This window comes from Antedon bifida, chromosome 3 (genome assembly GCF_963402885.1).
Source record: "Antedon bifida chromosome 3, ecAntBifi1.1, whole genome shotgun sequence".
Classification (NCBI taxonomy): Eukaryota; Metazoa; Echinodermata; class Crinoidea; order Comatulida; family Antedonidae; genus Antedon; species Antedon bifida.
In genome coordinates, this window is record NC_136228.1 from 20,178,959 (window position 1) to 20,193,526 (window position 14,568).

A 14,568-nucleotide genomic window follows, 5' to 3' on the forward strand; every position below is an offset into this window, starting at 1 on the left:
CTCATCTCACTGGGGCCGGATTTATCAAACTTGCTTAGCAGAAAAATCATCTTAACTTTGTCTTAAATCCTTGATTTTGCCTAAGTCAGATTTATCAATATATTTAAGCAAAAATATTTGCTTAAATTTGTCTTAAATCTAAGATAAAAAACACCCTACCTTAAGATGAAAATTTTCGTCTTATCTCATTTTTGCAGTCTATTCGTTCGGTCGTAACAACGCGAGCGCTCTAGGCCGAACAATCGAACATTCAGAAAGGCTACGCTATTGCGTTTTTCCCGTGAATCATGAATGCTGAGAGGGCCTAGAAGTAAGGCGGGCCGAACGGGTATTTAGAGATCGTAGTGACCTGTTCGACTGTCCTGAAGTTACTTTTAGACATTTATACCGTTTGCCGAGAGTCGCGGTCATAGACATATGTCGTGAAATCGGGCAATTTATCAGGCGGCCTACTAAACGTTCAGCTGCAGTGCCTGTCCCTCTTCAGGTTTGCCTGAAACTGAACTTTTTTGCAAGTGGTACGTTCCGGTATGTGTTAGCGCATAGCTTCGGATTGTCTCAACCAACTGTTAGCCAGATAATCAAGCAAGTCACGCTGGCAATCAATCGAGTTATGAGGCGTCACATCATTTTCCCGATGGATAGGGAAAATCAAATCCATATTCAACAACACTTTTTTAGAAAATACAGATTTCCTAATATTCTTGGTGCGATAGATGGCACTCATTCAAATCTTAAGTTTTTAGATGTGGTTATTAAGTATCCCGGTAGTTGTCATGACTCATTTATTTTGAGCAACTCAACCATTGGACGTCGTTTTCAGGATGGACTGATTCCTCAAGGATTTTTGTTAGGTAGACCGGGCCGAAATTATAGCCTATAATATAATAATGTAACATATAATAATATAATATCTTATGACGTCAAGTTCTCATAGTTTCCTTGTTTCAAAGTTAATTTTAAAACAGGCGGTTTAAAATGTAATGTATAGGCCCTAATAATATAGTAGGCCTACTTATAACAAATTAAATATAATAATATTTAAAATGTTCAAAATGTCTCGCATTTAATTAACGTAATGATTTATTCTTTTAGGCGATAGTGGGTATTCGTTACGCGAGTGGTTAATGACACCAATCAATAATCCAAATACAGAGGAGGAACAACATTTTAACAACAGACATGCACAGGCAAGAAATGTCATTGAAAGGTGTTTCGGCGTCATGATAAGTCGCTTTAGATGCGTTCATCGCAGTGGTAGTACTCTGCAGTACAGCCCAAAACGTTGCTGCCAAACAATAATGGCTGTTGCAATTTTTTGCACAACATGACAATTCACATTCCCCTCCTTCCCAACGAAGAGCTACCAATGAACGGAGACAATGTCAATGATGTCATGATGAATGATGGACCTGAAGCAAACGCAATACGTCGGCAGTTAATGGTACAATTAGCGCAATGAAAAGCCTCATAAAACACACACAGATATAGTTCTTCTTTGCTTTCTCAATTTGTAATCTCTGCTTTTCTATTTCTAAATGCTCCTGTTGGACTCTAGCTCGGAATTGATTGTCGTAGTAGGCCTTGATGCGGACGTCTTTGCAGATGGTGTATTGGTGATGCATCCTATCACGTCTTCCCAAGAGATTTCGCCAGTCCCATTTTCTGTTAATCAAAATATTTAATCAATGATGGACGTTCTGAGTGGACGGTATTATTATTTTATATACGCATAGCCTAGTATATAATAAAATTAATAAAACATTACCTTCATCATAAGTTGTTATGTTGTCATCGGTGCTTTCGATGCCACCATTGATGCCATAAATGGCGGCATCACCAATAGTGGCCAACACCTTCTGGCACTCTTCATCTAGAGGTGCAGGTCCAGCCCCTCCACCTGTCTTTACCGTTTCCATTCAGTGTAAAGCACCACGTTTTTTGACACGGCAGCAACATCCATTGACACACCCTCCCAAGCCCGTTTTTTTTATTGTCCTGTAATTACGTTGCTTAAACTGCCGTTAATTATGTTTTTCCTTTTAGTGATTCCGTCAATTAATGCCGATATCTCCGATGCTGTGAAATTAACGTTTCTTTTTTTTTCTGCCTTTTCCATCCTTGTAAGTATAATATTCAGCGGACACACGTTATTACCAGTAATTACAAACGAACGAACGAACTAATGTGACGAACGAAAATTATAAATTATAAATCAATCAATCGAACGTAAAACCTTCTCACGCACGCGCGCGCGATTATTCTTTGCTGAAAGTATTTCTAGTACGCGCTTTGCCCATCGATAATTTACGAATTATCACCGTCAAATTTGCAATTACATTTTTAAAAATATAAGAAAATGTTGAAAATATTATGTTGATCCTATACTTTACATGCATTAATAGAGACTAATTAATTAATTGAGAGTAATTTTTAGTAACTAGCGTGCGCCCTCTATTATTTGGATATTAAGATATATTGTTATAGCGCCGCCAACGAAAATGATGATCGATTGTCATCGCTAAACAAAGATTTTTTATCTTAAGACCAAAATTGCTGCCCTCTATTGTTGGAGTGTAGTTAACGTTGCGCTTGGCCAAGTAATATTTGCCTACAATTTTTATGGTAAGACATTGCTAAGACGGTTTGATAAATAATTGATTGATTATTGGCTCTTCTGTTGGAGTTTCACTTGGAGTTTCATCTGGATCTACATCAGGTTTTTTTTTTAGGATTGCCAGGATCTCCTCAATGGCCTTGCAAAACATTAATCCAGTTTTCTGATTCCTACGTACAAATGTATTGAACCAGGATTGCTTTTTGTAGCCCATGTTCAGTTCGAGATTTTGTCACAAATCAGTTTCATAGAATACAGCAATTGGGTAAACTCCTGTAGGTGTTTGATATAGCTTACCATTCAGGGCCACTTCATTATTTGAAATACTTAAATGCAACATAAGTGGATGGCCGACCACCTATTTCCCTCCCATCCCTGTATATGCGCCAATTAACATTATTGTCCAACCAATGGTGCTGAAATAACAGAAGCTCTTTTAGTCTGTCTACATTCTCTAATGGGGCTGTACATGTAATGTTGGTTGCACATTTGAGTCCAACATGAGTCAAATTTTGTGATGTGTATTAAAGGGGCATAATTTTTTCAACATACAGTATTATGACTTTCCAAACAAAAGTTTTATTGATAATAGTAATAATAGCCTGCAAAATTAGGCCATTCCATCCATTATAAATGGTCCATAAACGGTAATGGCTCATGCGAAAACAAACAAATATCAAATGGTATTATTTGGTACAGAAGATGAATACATGCATGCAACAAAATAAGAATTGATATTAACAAATTGCACTAAGTCTGCAACACACAGGCATTTACTTATTTTAATCAATTCCTCAGTGCTTTCATGTAACAGTAGGCCTGTACTCAATTTCAGTCGTTTTGCTTATTTTTCCTTTGAAACTCGTGGCCTTTAATTCCAAAAGTTGTCTGATTTCACACTTTTCAACGCTTGGATGAAGCTGTAAGTGTTGCATAACCTTTGAGTTTTCCAAACGCACTATTTATCAAAATTCTTGCTGGAAAGACCTAGAAATAGCGAAATGTATTGATAGTGATTTTAAAAATTATGGGGTGACAAATCCAATTTTTTAAAATTATTGATTTCTGACTTGAACTTAAAGTTAACATTGATGAAAAAAGTAAGCTAATGTAATTAGCTACCGGTACGGTACTACTTCATTAACCGCATACTGTAAGTAATTGCGGCGTTTCATTTTGATGATACAGTATATGCATTAATGACTTAAACATTCGCTACTGTAGAAGTAAAGTTGGCCCAGCTCACTGCGGTTTAATAATCAACATCAGTTCTATCTTGTTACATCAGTTTAATAATCAACATCAGTTGTATCTTGTTACATCCATTACTCACACATTCTATAAAGTGCACTACGTACAGTAACAGTTTAGTACAAAAACTTTTTTTTAAATACTGTCAACCTATGCGATGTTCACATTATAGGCTAGATCGACTCGAGTGTCTGCCAGTCCCCAATGCAGGGATGATGATGTCACCACCTTTTTGCTGAGTGCTGGTCGTGAGGCTGTGTGTATATAACATTTTTAGGTTAATTAAATGCATTTAATGTAATATTTGTTTTGATTGTGTGTCGAGGTAGTCTACGAATGTAATAATTTAAATTTAAAAATATTTTAACTGTGTTCATGCAATCCGAGTATGAATCCTCATCCGGAATTTTCTCCAAATTTCATATTCTTGGTCATCCAGTTTTATTCTATTAACTGTTAACATATCATTTTGGAAAGTCCTTCAAGTTTAATGCATTGTTAATTTACCACACAAAATATTTCAATAATTATTTTGAACAAACACTTATAATAATTCAGAAACGAAAAAAAAAACAATTAAAAAATTGATATTTATATTTGTTACGATTTATTTATTAAAGAATATTGAGTGAACTTGAGTATTCTCTATGTACAATCGTAAGTCATGCATTGCTAATTTATCTACCGTACTACATTACAATATTTGTTGTCCTGGGTGGTATTTTCTGCAATGAGCAGTGACGTCAGAATTGTTAAATAGCGTATACGCAGGACAAGTCAAACATTTACCTAAGCCACCATGTGGCATCACGTTGTCGCTTGTGTCCCAATTTTAAAACATCGTGAAAACTGTAGAAATGGTCCACATTTTCTTCGAGCATTGGCGATGGAAATCCTCTGTTAACTCGTATTTTGTCCATAGCTTCTTTCACAATTACTGGGTACGTGGTACAATGGCTACAATCTTCTTCACTACATTTATAAAATGCCGTAAATCCCTTTCTCCTGTCAATATGTTTCAACATGAAGCTTACCTCATCAACAATGTCACTTTCTTTAAACTTTTTGCCACTGTTAGATGACATTATCTCATAGCTGTGTTTAAAGTCACTATATGGAGTTTCTTCTTGTCCGGAAGCAATGAATGAAGTTTGAATTTGATTACCGACGAACCTTAAACTATCCCAGTAATTACATAATCGCGACATAGCAGCATTGTACACGCGATGTATTTTGTTCTGTCGTTCATCGTCTGCAAGGTCCGGTTGATCCCATGGTGATTTCTCCTCTCCGTCTAGTTTATCGAGAAGTGAAACAGATGCTAGTGATTGGGTACATACACCCCAGGTGTGTTCAATAGCATTTAGCGCCGATTCGCGTGTCTTTGACTATCTTTGACTATGTAACTTACTATCGAGTTAAAATCACGATTGTGAGGCATTTGATAAATAGCCAAACTGCCTTAAAATGTCTTGACATGTTTCGAGAAACTATTCTCATCATCAGAACAGAAAACAATGGTCAAGGTCAAGGAAGCCCTCCACATCACGTGGAGGAACTCTTCCTTGAACAAACAAGTCTAGGCGTCTTTTTTATCATGCTCATTGCCCATTGCAGAAACATGTTGGATTCTTGTGCAAGGGCATGGTAGAGACAACCCTTTGAAGACAACCCTTTGGAAAAAGTGCTCGTTCAGAGCTCTTACGATCATAAACGATCATTTCGATCACTCAGTTAATCGTTTATTGACAACCAAAAATGAACATATACCATTTTTTTAACAGTAATTGGTGTAATTAACCGTAAATAATAAATTACTTGCTTCATAATTCATCATAAACAAGTAGTTTTTGGTTTATTTTGATAATTAAACTACTGTTACGTTTGTAAGAAATTTCTAAATCGGAATACATAAAACACGCATGTGAATCCTTGTTGACAATAACTACGCATATGTAATGTGTTTTTTGTTTGTAATTATGTACTCCACTGTTAGTTATACATGGTATAGGGGTTGCTATTGAGCGGCGACGAGCCTTGTGTGTAAGGGCGGTCGCAGTGCAATTTAATAGGAGTTGGTTGACCATGTAATGCACTTAATTGGATTAAAATCTATGCATTACCTTGATGAATACTCCTTCCTAACTTATTTCTCCATGATAACAGTAACAAAACATTGTAATGTAAATAAACTTGTATTTGTACTCTTTCTACATCTTCAGATTGATATGTTCACAATGTTTTTGAATCTAAAGAGAAAACAAAAAAAAGCTAATTATATGATTTGTGTGAGCATACATTTTACCTTTTTAGTCATTTCCTCCATTTTCTTGCTTAACACATTAAACATTTCTTGTAAGGTGGGTGAATGCGTAGCAGCTGTGGGTGAAGGCGCATCATCGATGGGTGGCGATGATGAGTCAGTTCTAGGTGGTGACGGCCAGCCTGATGATGATATTGGTGATGAGGGTATTGGTGGTGATGAGGGAATTGGTGGTGATGAGGGAATTGGTGGTGATGTTAGCAACTCCTTCAATAATTATTTCATTCTTTATTTGGCGGCATTCCAAACTGCTATTCATATTTCTGTATAATAATTGAAATTTTAATCTTACAATTCTGACGGTCAAAAAGACATCAAAATAAATATAAAAAAAAGTACAGTACAGTAAAAACAATGTTAAATAGTGCTTTCCTTCTTTTAGCTGTTTCAGTGCTGAGGAGAATATCAATATGGCTCATCACTCTGTCCACACCCCTCCACGCTAAAGTCTTCATCGTGCTACTCCATATTTTCATAGAGATGTTCATTGTCACTGGATGCGTACAGTAATCGAACAAAGAAATTACTTCTTTTCCCTTTCTTTTTTTGTTTGTTGCTTTTGGAGTAGACATGGTTGGCTTATTGTACCCCTTACTTCTTCACCTTCACTATCCGAGTTTTCCCGATTTTCATCTCGGTTGTGGTCTTTCTTTAGAAGTTTGTGTTCTAAAGAGTGCAACTTAATCTGTATTACTGCATTTACTTGAAAGTTTTCTGATTACGGCTGGTACATTCTTTCCGTCCCATAACACATCAACGGCCTCATCCTCACACATTACCCCAGATATTAATGTTGTCTTCACAACTGCCAGACTTTCTTCTTCGGTGCTTCCGTACAAACTTTAACACGTTGACGTATAGACATTTTTTTGTAATCAAATAACTTTACTAATCAAAAAATCTACTGAAGAATTATAAATTCTACTGAAGAGTCATAAATTCTACTGAAGAATGGTATCTCTATCAACTTTGTCTTTTTTAGGTTTTCATGGGACAAATGTGGCTGTTGCACTTGTGGTTTACTTCCTGCAACAGACATAAGATGGTTGTATACAAACCATGTTTTGCCACTGTGCCATGGTACATTTGATAACATGCAACATTCGTTTACTTCACAATACAACTTGGTGTCTAACTAATTATCCAGTTTAAGTGCAAATATACCTTCTTGCAAATCTACACAAACTGCAGGTAGAAAATGAGTATGTTTGCTTTCTTTGCGCTCTCATCTGGTGCATTAACCATTTTTTTTCCATTGACTTGCAAATTGTTTCTTTTATCGAACTGATTCTGAAGAACTTTACTTACTTTTTTCTGTCTGTTTGATAGCCTTTTTAACTGGTTTTCTACTTGGTTTTGACCGTTTTTACCTCTTTGCCCAAAGCTAAATGTTTTACACTACCCGATGGTTGATGACTCTGGAAAATGACTTAAAGGTGGGTTTACAGTATGGACAGTGCTAGTGACGATCTTGCATTAAAACTAGATCTATTAAAGATAGAGGCATCATTCTCATGCCCTTCAGCACCAAAACTGACCCATGTAAATGAGTAATTGGCATTACACAGAGCAATGATTAGCTACAGTAACCTTTTTAATTATACTTGCTGCCACTTCGTTGAGGTTTTTCTATCATTACATGCTTTACATCCAAGCAGCCAATGCAATTAGAGGCATTCCATTGATTAAACCCAATCTTCTTCCTTCCTAGGCATAGTTAAATAAATTGGATGTAGTGAATCCCATAATGCTATGCAAACTGCTCATATAATGTTTGATATAGTGTGGTAGCCCACAGAAATTTGTTTAGATGAACTAGGTACCAATATCTAACTATATGATGGTGTAGAGGGTTACCTAAAGTCAAAGAAAATGTGAGTCTGCCGCTACCCCCGCTGCATATTTGAAATGGTGTTACATGGTTAGTCCAAGTAAGGTCGGTAGAGACAGTAAATCCCAAATACTTAATAGAACTTACTGTACTAAGTTTGATACCTTCAAGAGAGTAAGTGGGGGCTAATTGCCTTAATCTATTTGACCTTGTCATATGCATGGCATTTGATTTTTTAATATTAAAAGACATCCGGTTTCTAAAACTCCAAGAGAATATTATTAGAGATATATAAAGATCTTGCTGAATTTCAACGCAAAGCTGATTCACTCTTTCTTCATCACTTTTTAAAAGAAACTTGTAGTTGTTTAGCAACAAGGTACCACAATTGCATCATTCAGTATATCATTGATAACAAAATACTGTACTTAGAACAAAAGGCAAAAAACAAAAATAATGCATGTGCATTTAAGATTCGGTAATAGAAATTATTACCAAATATGGCAGCGGCATCTCTCAAACATATCTGTTTGTCATATGTTTCTTGTTGTGTTGGTAGATTTAAAAATACCTTGGGGCTTTGAACACGTGAAGCTATTAAGCTTTGCTTTATCTGTACCTTTATTGAATGTACTAACAGGTCTTCAGCATTCTCATTTACACTTTTTAATCTAGGATGTCCTCAATGGGTTTCCATTCGCTGTACTTCTTGTGTCAGCCAATGTTATTGATGTTTAGTAACTGTGAAAATTTTAGACAAAGCACATCTATGTCTTGTCCCATGATTGACTCGCAATTAACCTCTTTGTGATTGAAGTCTCCACCAATGTTTACAATTATAAGTTCAATAATTATCTACCAGACTTACAAACCTTGACTGACTTGACAAGAGCTGTGAAGAGTTGTGTCTGAAATTAAAATTGTTCTACTTAATTTTGCTTCAATTCTTATATTGAGAAGAGAATCACAATTTGTGTCAAAAACGTTATGATTTTTTAAAATAGATTTAATATTTTTTCTAAAAAAAAAGTTTTTCTCTCCTTCAAGACTTCTCCTAAATTCAATCCTTAATTTTATCATTTATTGCTAATTACTCTTTGGTATTTTATCCATTATCATCTATCTAACCAGTGGATCCACAACAATACAAACAGTTACATTGTGTGTAACATTCACATTTAAGAGGCCAATCACTATCAGAAACAGCCAAACATTTAAATTTGTATTAAACCAAAAAACCTTGTGTGTCCATAATCTCTAATTTAGTGATAGTGTTAAAGTCAAAGGTTACAATATTTTTATACACAGTGAACTGGCACACCATGTGAACAGTTTTCTCTTCATCACTATGGTGCATATATCTATTATGTCAACAGACATTGATTTGTGTAGCTGCTTTTAAAAACTGTCATCTCATTTTTTGCCCTTGCTACAAATTTAAAGACTATTTAGGCACAGTTGTTTCCTTCTTTGCTCCCTTTCCGACAGTTTCAAGAACGGAGGAATTTGCACCACAGCTTTAAAGTGAAGTCAAAATGAAGATTTCTGCCAAAATCATATTAAATAGTGAAGTTGGAATGCGATCAGCTCAAACCTAATATCTTCAATCATCTGTAATGGTACATGAACTAAAATACAGATTTATTCGCTATTTGGTTTATTGGACAAGTGAGATATCTTTACCAGAATATAGTACATACATCAAATGGCTGTAGTCTTCGCTGTGGAAATAATAATTCAACAAAAGACATTGGAAACAAAGTATGCATTGAAGATTGATGCAAAAGTAAAAATAAATTACACTAATTTGTGCTCTTCTACCATTTGAAACTTTCAATTGTTCTTATGGTCTGCAACTGTTACATATTTAAAATCGAAAGTGACCATGAATGCTATAATGGAACATTTCTCATGTCAAGATGGTTTATCCTACAACTGCAATTAATCTGTAAGTGCATCATTTACAGCTAGAGAAGGAAATCTACCAATGGTATTGGTGCTCTTGGAATGTTTTTTATGAACCGCAACAGCAACTGCAAGAGCATCAATCACAATTTGAAGCAAACTGAAATTACCATCCAAACAGCTAGAGAATGTAATCTACAAATGGTATTGGTGCTCTTGGAATGGTTTTTATGAACAGCAACAACTGCAAAAGCATCAAGCACAATTTGCAGCAAACTGAAATTACCACCCAAATTGCTAGAAGGCAATCTACCAATGGTGTTGGTGCTCTTGGAAAGGCTTTTATGAACAGCAACAACTGCAAGAGCATGAATCACAATTTGAGGTAAACTGAAATTACCATCCAAACAGCTAGAGAAGGTAATCTAGCAATGCTATTTGTGCTCTTGGGAAAGGTTTTTATTAACAGCAACAACTGCAAGAACATTAATTACAACTAAAATTACCATCCAAACGAGTAGAGAAGGCAATCTACCAATAGTGCTCTTGGAAAAAAAAACTAAACTAAACTGCACAATTGAAACTGCTTATCAACAATAGAAAGTGCAGCAAAGCGACTTACTTACACACACACACACACACAAGTTCTGGTATGGACACATAAAATTCATCAATTCATGGAACTGTCTGATAAGAGTAGATCAAAGATAGAGACAGACAACTATAGTATTGTATTCAATCAAAAAACGAGATGAGCAGTACCAAATATGAAAAGTATTAATGTCTGTCAAACAGTGATGAATAGGAACTACTTCACATCTGTGCCCATTTCACTGTATATTGAATAGTACATAGAATCCTCCTCTTCTACCATGGGGCATAAGCAAAACATTTCCTGTTGAACAATTAGCTTATAGTTTATTTCCATTCAGAATTTCCTATTGTTAATTGTTTTCACTTTTAGGTTTCCTCATTGGCATCCACAGTTTCTATTTTTTTAGGAATTTCTGATCCACTTTCACTCTTTCAATTGATCAATATTGCCTCCACTTTGTCCACAGACTTACCTTGTTTCTGTTCGTAGAACCTTTTTGCACAAACCCTGCATGCATATACCTTTTACTTCAGTTTGTTATTCCGCATAACACCATCTAACCGTATTTCTGCGTCATTTGCTGGCGATCATGGTTATCTTTATCTTGGTCAGATCTAATCACACTTGTGATGAATTCTGATATTTACATGTAACATGTTGGAAAAATGTCTTTGTCTACTTTACAGAATTCCTTATCGAGTTTGTTGACACCATTCATATTCTTTATTCCTTCCGAATAAAAATTTAGACTAAATCATATATATGGTGAAACAGATGCTTAGCATTATCTTTCCTGTTGAAAAATGAGGTTTATTTTTTTTTCCATTTAAAATTCTCTAATTTTCTAATTCCTTTTTTTATTTTATCATTTCTGATATTAATTCCCCATTGTTAATGCTAATATAATTCAGCTTTTTCAGTAACATGTCAGATGATTAGTTGCATAAACAAAATACTAATATATATATATATTTCATCTCTTGGTGTCTAAAATACCTAGTGGTTGTATGATTTTCATCCTATATTTTCACTGATTTTAACTGAATTAATGTTGAAAGTAATGTTACCAGTTTTAACAAATTGCATAAAACCTTCAACCAAAAACCAACAATATTAAACAAATATTCTATTCACCTTTGGCTGATGTAACTTTACCACAAGCTAGATGTATCCACTTATTGCACAAGTCAAATTGAAGCCATCCATTTTGCCTGAGGGTTAGCAAATAAAGGCAAATCATACATCTTGTCAGAGAGCAGTTTTCTAACAGTCTTTGTCTTACATATTCTCTATATTATTTACCACAGTGGTATTGCCTCATGAGCAGTTTTCTAACAGTCTTTGTCTTACATATTCTCTATATTAATTACCACAGAGGTGCTGCCTCATGAGCAGTTTGTCTTTTCTATTAGAAACTCGAAAAATTCCCTTCTTCAACAGACAAATTGAGTGTATCGAATATGTTCATGTCACATGTTAGCATGTCATCGCTCTCCGTTAGAAGATTAAGAAGATTATTTAAAAAATGTTTGACTAAATAGTATATATGGTGAGATAGATGCTTAACATTATCTTTCCTGTTGAAAAATGAGGTTTATTTTTTTTTCATTTAAAATTCTCTAATTTTCTAATTCCTTTTTTGAAAAGTTTGTGATGACACCTGCTCGACAGGCATTTCTGATATTAATTACAGGAATTATGTTATGTTCTAAAAAATGTCCTTTAATTTTCCCAGTAAATAAAACAGTATAATTAATAATAACAAACTGTACTAATTATCAATTCTACACGACTTCAGTATTAACAAAAATTGATGATTTGAGATTGTTGTGTTATTCTGTTTTTTTCTGTGTCCGTTTTTTAAAGTTGTTAAGATGAATGATGGTCCTTTGTTGAACCAGTTTTAACAAATTGCATAAAACTTACTAGGCTTTTTTTTTCATAGAAAATTACATGTATGCACATTTATTGCTGCCATACGAACACCAAACAGAAATATTCACCTTTTTTGGATGTAACTTTACCGCAAGCTAGATGTATCCACTTATTGCACAGGTCACATTGTATCCATTTTACTTTGCCTACGGGTTACCAAAAAAATGACAAATCATACATCTTGTTTTCGTTCGGAGAGCAGTTTTCTAACAGTCTTTGTCTTACATATTCCCTATATAATTTATCACAGTGGTGTTGCCTCATGAGCAGTTTATAACAGTCTTTGTCTTGCATATTCTCTATTTTATTTACCACAGTGGTGTTGCCTCATGAGCAGTTTTCTAACAGTCTTTGTCTTACATATTCTCTATATTAATTTCAATTGTTTTAAACCATAATGTTTAATCTATAGACAACTCTCATTATTATCTGAATATTTTTCTTATTTTGTTTTTTTTTCTAAAATGCCAACATTGGCCATTGATAGCGGCCCTAATTGCCACCTCATCGTTTATTGTGGTATTTGGATAACCAAATCAACTTCTTCAAAAATTGCTCTCATTTTTCGAGGTGAAAGTGCGTCTTGATTCTGTTGTAGCGATCTGGTGCCACTTAAAGTTTTTAATTGTTCCTTAGTAAAAATGCTATTAACCAAGTTTAGGACTAATTTTGAAGCTTTGTTGGCGCCACGGCATCTACAGTAAGCCTTGTTGCATATTGGTACTTTGTCAACGTTGTCTGTTTCCCCTAACACCTTCATCGTCGGGAGGAAGTGGGCACTCGCTTCTCGGCACTGCAACAAAAGCCGATGTAGGTCTTTTGCGCTTGCAGCTATTTTTCTTTAACTGTTGAACTGTCTGTTCTAATTCGTCCAACCGTAGTGTCAATGCACTTATTCCTTCGCTATCTATAAAGTAACAAAAACTGAATTATTTACTATTTTAAGTTAAAGTGTATTTAAAGGGCTAAAGTATATGCATGTTACGAAAACGTCTATAACATGTTACGGGTCACTGTTTATTTCATAAAGTGGTACGACCCTTAATGGATAATTAAACACCACTGTGGTGGGAGAGAGGATTCAGATCGGCGCACTAATAGGCAAAAAAAATATCAACCTTGTTGTGTCCCGTTTATCCTTAGGGGCTAATATAAAAGACAAAAAATAATGTAGGTATTAATGCTAATGGAATAATGTTGCAAATTGCAATGTTTCCATGCTGTTTACTTATAATTTTTAAAAAATCAGTACAAAAACGAATAATTATTTTCAATGAGAAACAATGTGTATCTGCAATTCTTATAATCACTCCTAAGTTGAACAATATCTTTTAATTATCAAATTTATACAGTTGTACCCATAACCAAACCCATACAATAGTACATATTCAAGTTGTTACTGTCAATTAGTTCACCGGTTTGATCTAACACTAACAGTCAATCTTGACAGAACATAGGTCGTAAGAATTCCCTTCTTCAACAGACAAATTGAGTGTATCGAATATGTTCACGTCACACGTTAGCATGTCATCACAGTCCGTTAGAAGATAAAGACACTTGCGTTAGTGAAGTGAATTTTTTAAAATCTAAATCTGATATGAAGTTATTTTCATTTGATGTAAATAAGTTTTCTGAATTTGTATACTTACTTTTTTTAATCTATTTCATCGTCGACAGCAGTGATGGTTATTTCCAAAGTGTGTTCATATTCATCAACCTGTATGAAGAAAATACGTTTTCTTTGGTCATTTTGTAGGTATATTAATTATGAAGGAAGGCGAAGCTCTAGTGATTTGCTCAGATCATGTTGTAAACAGTAATATGTGATATGTGATACATTTTGATATTTTAAGTTTACAGTTACAACAGTGATGTCCAATGATTTCATTTTTCATTGAATATTTCTACTTCAATGTTGGTAAGTACAGCGGCATGTCCAATATTAGCATCTGTGATGGTTTTGCTATGTTCACCCCACAGCTTACATTTTATTTGTTTTGGTTTCTTATCACTGTCCGTCAAAAAACACATCCCTCCGTTTCCACCCGTTACCTTCTTTTATTGGAAATACCTTCATTTTTATGATCAATATATTTAATGCATATGGCCTT